Source organism: Echinops telfairi, unplaced genomic scaffold, assembly GCF_000313985.2.
Source record: "Echinops telfairi isolate 266 unplaced genomic scaffold, ASM31398v2 ScPeMD7_5592;HRSCAF=6446, whole genome shotgun sequence".
Taxonomy (NCBI): Eukaryota; Metazoa; Chordata; class Mammalia; order Afrosoricida; family Tenrecidae; genus Echinops; species Echinops telfairi.
Genome location: NW_022109491.1, coordinates 26214515 through 26222136, shown reverse-complemented (window position 1 = coordinate 26222136; position 7622 = coordinate 26214515). Strand labels below are relative to the sequence as shown.

Here is a 7622-nt window from a genome sequence, read left to right as displayed (position 1 = left end):
CAGCACCACATGTGATTATCGGCCAGGCTGGCACAATTAACTAACTCAACCACTATTATAGAAAGTCAAGAAAAGGTTTGCATATAGAAAGAGTCATTGATGGTGACCAGGGATGGGAGGAAAATCACTCACTATATATTGTCTTGCCAGAAGAACAAACAAATTGGTCTTGGAAGAAGTACAACAAGAAAGCTCCTTAGAAAGTAGGATGGTAAAACTTCATCTCACTTACTTTGGACAAGACATCATGCTGGGTAAAATCGAGGGTCAACAGAAAAGAGAAAGGCTCTTGTTACATAATCTGGTGTCAATCTGAGAGGCTTATGAGTGAAGGTTTGGAGTCTGGCCTGTCAATCGGATCATAGCCAATGAGGCCTCTGTGTGGGCGTGGCTTTCTCCTGAGAATTCTGGGAAATCGGTATTTCCTCTTTGGTGGCAGGAGATACACTCTCTCTGCTCACTCTCTGAGAGACTTTCTACTGACAAGGCTGACTCCCTGCAAGACTTCCCTGAGGAGAAGCCACATGGACCTACCCTGATGCAGTCCTGGGTGCTGGAGAAGCCACGTGGAGACCCCTGCCAGCGCTGAGATGCTTACAACACCGCTGGACCCAAAGACTTTCTACCCCCTGGCCTGTGATCATCCTTCATTCAGTGTCATTGCATGTGTTTTGTGAGTCAGAAGAGGACATTATAGATTGATATCTGACATATGGGCTAATATCGGACTTATGAGCTTGATGTGGACTGGGCTGGGATGTTTTCTCAATGTTCAATTCCTCTTGTATATAAAACTCTCTCTTATACCCATATGAGTGTCAATGAATTTGTTTCTCTAGTCTACCCGGACTAACAACTCTTGATGAAATGGATTGACACAGTGGCTGTAAGCACTGGCTCAAACATAATAACTGTGAGGGTGACGCAGGACTGGGTTGTGTTTCCTTCGGTGAGCTGGAACTGACCGACAGGCTCTAACAACAACCACTAACAGATATCCCATAGGATCGCCCTGATTGGGCATCTACTCGATGGTAGTGAGTAACAGATAGCAGACACGTATTAACTTGGATGAAGAGAAAGGCAATACACGGCAAAGGGGGAGTCAGCACAATACGAAAAAAAACAAAAGTAAACACTGGCACATGCACAAGAATAAAAGGCCAGGACGACAAATGCTCTTAAATAAGCAATTTTGCAATAACAATTAACAAACAAAAACCTAGGAGTGGAGACAGAGCTAGACATCCAAGATGAAAAGCTATAGAATGCCTACCAGCAAGTATAGGTTTGGCATGGGGCATTTACATATACATACCTGTATGTGCTGTCACCCTACCCAATTATATAGTAGAGCATACAGGGACAACGTTATCACACCTTCTTAGCCATAACCCAGACCTTGAGAGAGTCAGTCACTGGGCTTAGGGTCAGAGTCTTGGTACGCATCTAAGGCAACTGGCTTCATAACCCACAAAGGCAAAGTTCTATTTGCTACTATCAGTAGCCACTGGGGTCTGCAAAGCTATAAAGCAGCCCTTTAAGATGCAGCTATTGGTCGCTCCCCATCCAGAGCAAATAAGATGAAAGGAAATCTAGAGGTACAAGAAATCAAAGGGCTAATGAACCACAGGAACCACAGCCTCCACTCGCCCGAGACCAGAAGAACGAGATGGCGCTCATTAGCATCACCACCACCACTGGCTCTCATCAGGACCGCAACAGAAGGTTCTGGACAGAGGGGGAGAAAAATAGAGAACAAATGCTAAAATAACTTGAAAAGACTCCCTGAGACGATGGCTCGTGGACACTGTTCAAACATGGAACTGAACTTGCCCCTGGGGAATGCTTCACCCAGACAACGGACAGGCCTATACAAACGAACAGTAACACCTACGAGAATCCCAGTGCTCCTCAGCACAAGATGTCCACGGGAGACCAAAAGGGCAGCATGTGCCACAAAACCAAGTTCAGAAGGCAGGAGAGGAAGGAGGGGAACAGGGAATCCAGGGAGGAAGGCGGGAGAGTGCTGACACTGAGGGGTTTGCAACAAGTATCACAAAACAAAATGTGGAGAAATTGTTTGATGGGAAAAAAATTGTTTTTCCCTTAGACTTTCACCCAAACCACAATAAAGTATTCAAAAATAAAATAAAGAACATTGGCATGTCCCGTTTAATATCAAAGTAGATAGTGGAGCTAAGACGATTACCAAGCTAGATGAGGCCATTGGGTGTATCTCAATCAGTCAAGGAGATATACGAATTCTGAACATTGGCGTCTCCCCCCGCCCCCCACGATGGCAGAACTTTAAAGGACAAAAGGAAAAACTCATAGACCTGCTAGAAGAAATAAATCCACAACTATGGCTGGGAACTTCAATGCATCTCTCACAATAATTAAAAGAGCAAGTAGAAAATAGAAATGTCACCTCCTTGGCCATCAACGTTGGTGGCACACCCCTCCCTGTGTGCCCTCGGCTTGGTTCCCGCACACAGCAGTGGCTACATTGCATTTGCTGTTTGTCCCTTTGTTTGCAGCAAGCCTGCAACACTGCCTGGAACGTGAAACATGCTCAAAAAATGCTCAGCGATTGAAAATACGATGGTTAGCGTAGCTGGTGGCATTAGTAGTAATCGAATCATGTGATTCTCCACGTAGCCTTTCTCCGGTCTTTGAAAGGGCAGCCCAATAAAAGCAATAGGGGAAAGTCAAAACTCTGGAATGGAAGGGCAAAAATCAAAAAACTTCAGAATGCTCGTGTAAGACACATGGGAGGTTAGAATTCTAGCAAACCTGGAAATCTGCAGTGTTCAAATTCTATGGTGCTTCACGTTGCATCATCAGAATCAGAATCGGGCACCAGGTTGATTTGGGAACTAAGCCTGGTGTGTGTGTGTGTGTGTGTGTGTGTGTGTGTGTGTAAGCCTGGTGTGTGTGTGTGTGTGTGTGTGTCGGGGTGGGGGGGGTCAGAACAAAACAGCAGGGTTTTTGCACCCTACCTAAAAGACTAATTCTGGGGTTGCCCTAACAGAAATCCACCCAGCTCAGCAGGGCAAAGAGACTTAAGGGGACTTTCCCAGTGTCTTCAGGGCTGCTGGGGAAGGCTGGGAGGGAGGCTACATCTCTCCATTTTAATTCAGCTCCTGTTCACCAGGCCCCTTCTGGACTGAGGGCCCAGGAGGCCTCTCGGTCATGCAAGACTGGAGGCTGTCATTACCGGAAGGGAAGCCAGCAGAACCGTCCCGACCACCACCACCATGGGGACAAGGGGGAGGGGGCGCAGCAGCCTGAGGCCTGCCCATCATCCAGGGATCCTGCCCTACTGCATTGAGAGAGGCTGGCTCCACAGGGTCAGAGTGACCCCACGTCTCCGGGCCTAGGCGTGTGGCCTTCTCTGCCTTGGTAATGGGACGCACTGAGAGTGGGTGGGAATGTCCTCCAAGTGGGGCTCATAAAACGAGTCTGTGGTCCTGCTCTGTTTTTATCTACCCTAGATTGAGAGTCCAAGAGAGCAGCGATGGCTTTTGTCTCGCTCAAAGCCATCCACCCGTCACCTAGCACAGGGCTTGGCATATAGGACATGCTCAGTAGGGTTGCTGTCGGACTGTGTTATGAATTGAATCGTGTTGCCATTGCCCCCACCCCCCGCAAAGTTAAATATCATAAATCCAAACCCCCATGCTGGTGGCTATAATAATCCCATTTGGGGAAGGGCTGTCTTTGTTACACTAATGAGGCAGGATTCCTGTAGGATGTGTCCTCCGTCAATCTCTTCTGAGATATAAAAGAGATTAAACAAGCAGGAGAAGCAAAGATGGGAGAAGATCGATGTGGAGCCACATGAGGAGCTCCGAAGAACCAAGAAACAAGCGAATGAGACAAGGACCTTCCCCCCAGAGCTGAGAGAGAGCAAGCTTTCCCTGGAAGCTAGGGCCCTGGATTCCGATTTCTTGCCTTCTAAACTAGGAGACAATAAATAAACTTCTGTGTGTGCGTGCCGCCCATTTTCAGTATTTCCATTACAGAAGTGCATGTTAACTAAGAATTTGTACTGGAAAGTGGGGCTGCTGCCCTATCAAACACGTATGGTTTGGGAAATAGATGCTGGGTAGAGTTGGAAGAGAAGGGGTTTTCGACTCCAGTAAAAGGTTAGTCTCAGGAACTCCGTTTTACCATCCTACAGGTTCGCATCATCTGTTCATTTTTTTAATAGTGAAAGCCTACATTGCCTTGAACAGATTGTTGGTACCATCATGGACACCAAAGGCAATGCTAGTGAGGGCTCAGAGAACTACAGAGAAGTGTCCATCTTCCTCTGGGATGCCTGTAGGTGCCAGCCAATAGAGTGATGCTAGAAATATAGCCCTTGAACACCTTCCTGGCCTGGCTTTAAAAGAAAATGGTACCACGTGATTGAAGTGACAGAGGATGATTCTTTTCATACAGTTGCCGAGAGCTCATCTGATTTATGGTCAAATATTTGCTGAAAGGTAGATCGTGTACGTGATCAACTTGGGTAGCTGGTTGAGGGAATTCCCAAGGGAGATCTTAAAGGGGCCATGTGATTTCTTCTTGCCACTTATAGTAAAATTCGAGAGGAGAGAGATGGACTGAAAGATGTGCAAAATGAAAACAAATGAACGATTTGGAAATTCTTCTGTACAAACAGAGGATATATGTTCTAGAATTTTTACTGACCACGTGTTAAAATGATTAAGCCTGCTACTGATGGGTCTAGCTAAACAGCAGAAATCCCATCAGCTTAGACTGAAGCAAAAAGAAATAATAAAAGGTAACCAGGAAGTCTTGTGATTCTCCAGGCAGGAAGCAAGCTCAAGGAACTATAACTTAACCTCTAAGAAATTAAGAAGAAGCATCCTTGGAGCAGCTCAAAGACCAACAGAACTGCTGGGAGGAGCGTGGGAAGCCAGGATTTCTTGGTTTCAAAGGGTGGGGCCACAGCCTCTTGGGTTTCAAAGAAATCTTCCCCAACTTGTTTCCAAATGGTGAGGCTGCCATCAAGGTGTGCCAAGGAAACAGGGTCACCACCCAAAGCTGAAGGGGTGAGACTGGTGAGGCTGTCATGCCCAAGGGGCAGAAGAATAGGACCTGCCAGGCACAGTGAGTGGGGCCACCACTCATATGGGCTCGGAGAATGGGGCCACCCAAAACCTGAGGAGCAGAGTTGCTGTCCCAGTGGGCCTAAAGGATGGAGCTGAGGTCCAGGGCTGAAGGGCTTCACCCAGAATCCAAAGAGCATGGGGCCATTGCCGAGGGGCTCAGAGAAGAGAGGACTGTTTTCGAGTTGTGAGAGTTGTGTAAATTGTTTGGCTGGGTTTGGGATTTGCTTGGTGCCTTATTATCCATTTTCCCCCCTCCAATTTCTTCCGTTTGTAATGGAAATGTTCGCCTTATGCCTGTTCCACCATTGTGCTCTATAAACAGATAACTTGTAGTCTCCGTTTCACAGGTTCACAAATGAAGGCTAAATTTGCCTCAGAATAGAATATGCCTAGAGTCTCACCTCTATTTGATTTAGATGATCCAGAAAATGAGATTTTGGACTTGGGGTTGATTCAAGATTTTCAGGCTGATGTGATTGGGTGAAAGTGTTTCGGGTGTGGGAAGGAAATGGATTTTAAGGAGGTTCAAAGGTTAGATGTTTCGATTGGACCGTGTCATTTATATATATTAAGCTTAAACTTCTATGACTGGCAGCTATAATCCTATTTGAGCATGAGTTGTCTTTGTTATGTTAATGAGGATGTACATTCACGTAGGATGTGTCCTCCATCAATCTGAGATATAAAAGAGATTAACTAAGCAAGAAGATGGGGGCCAACTGATGCTAAGTCACGAGGAGATTTCCATGGAAGCAGGAAACAAGCTGAAGAGACAAAGACTTCTTCCAGGGCCAACACAGACAGAAAGCGGCCACTCGACGCCATGGGCTGAGGTTGGACTTCCAGCCTCCTAGACTGTGGGAAAGAGCCCCGGTGGTGGCAGAGTAGGTCCACGTTGGGCTGCAAACCAAAAGTCCACAGTTCAAAACCACCAGCTTTGGTTCTACTTTCCCAAACATGTCGAGCTACCATCTCAGAAACTCACAGGGGCAGTTCCACCGTAACCTATCAGGTCACTACGAGTCGGAATCCACTGGATGGCCGTGAGGTTTTGGAGTTCAAGTGTGAGAAAGTACATTTCTGTGTGTGAAAGCCTTCCACTTGCGATAGTCCTGTTCGCAGCACTGAGGAGCTGCGGAAGAACACTGAAAACACCACAGCCTGGTTCTGTCTTGGAGTCAGCCCAGCCAGGATGCCCCTTAGAGGCAAGGATGCCAAGACCGCAGCTCACGCCCCTTGGACTCGTCAAGAGAGGCCAGTCCCTGGAAAAGGCTACGAACGTGTTTGGGAAAGTGGAGGGCCAGCGAAACAGAGAAGGTCCTCAAGGAGATGGATGGACACGGCGGCTGCGGCAGTGGGCTCAAACAGACAACGGTGAAGATGGCAAAGGATCGGCAGTGCTTCTTTCTGCCGTGCACAGAGTCCCTGCAGTCAGAACCCACTCCCTGGCACCTCGTAACAGGAACGACAGCTGAGATCGATGAGACAGGCGGTCTTTTCCAGTGCCCTGCAAGAGGGTGGTTCTTACACGCCGTTTCCAGGCCTCGGGTGGGAACTAGTGATGATCGGTGATGCTCTATCCAAAACATTACCCCCTCCCTCACACGCTGGTCCACACACATCCTCAGGAACACAAAGTCCACACACATCCTCAGGAACATAGACGACACATCTTAAAAGTTCACAGTCTGGCACCGCTTTTACAAGCCCAACTGTCCAGGCTCAGGCCTTTCCCACCAGCACTGGTTTCCTGCCCAGCTCTATGGCTGCCCACGGAAAAACCACAGAGAAACACGGGGAGCCAAACACCCGAGAACACCCGCAGTTTGCCCCGCACTGCGGCACGTAGTCTCAGCCCAGGTCTCCACCAGCCCTGGACCCAGAGCCGGTTCCCCAAGGACACAGCCTCACACAAAGCGTCCGAACGCAGTCTAGAAGAGCAGCGGATTTGCCCTTCCACTTAAGACGATGGTTTTCAACGTGACCTGAACTGCAGGCTGCCTTTTGGAAAATGTACAAAGAGGCCAATTTATCGGGTACATTCCCAGGGACTCCTCCTCTTCTTCCCACTGCCCCCAGCCGTCGGAGCCCATAGACCGCAAGCCAAGAACCAGGCCTGACATACTGAAGCACAGGATGGCTTACCAGGGTCCCCTTTTTCGTAAACACTGCTGGGGGGAGAGCTCCCCCAATTTCTTCGATTGCTACTGAGCTACCTGCCCCCAACCCTTCGTAATCACTGCTTACTTGTGGTGTGTGTGTGTGTGTGTGTGTGTGTGTGTGAGAGAGAGAGAGAGAGAGAGAGAGAGAGAGAGAGAGAGAGAGAGAGAGAGAGAGAGCGACACGCTGGGGTGGGGGTCATTGCTCACCCCGGGGGCGGCCGGGTGGAGGGGGGTGATGGCTCTCAACCCAAGAGCGAGCCCCCTCCCCCAGGCCCTGGCCGCGGGAGGATGGTGCCGCTCAAACAGATGGGCGAGGCGGAGGGGGGGCGCGCGC

At 48.7% G+C, this 7622-nt stretch overlaps 1 protein-coding gene across 1 annotated transcript in view; it reads right to left on the bottom strand.

Annotated features, from left to right (window-relative positions):
* The window catches only part of FAM110A (family with sequence similarity 110 member A), a 200543-nt gene that overhangs the window by 109678 nt on the left and 83243 nt on the right, over positions 1-7622 (bottom strand). The window lies entirely within an intron of this gene.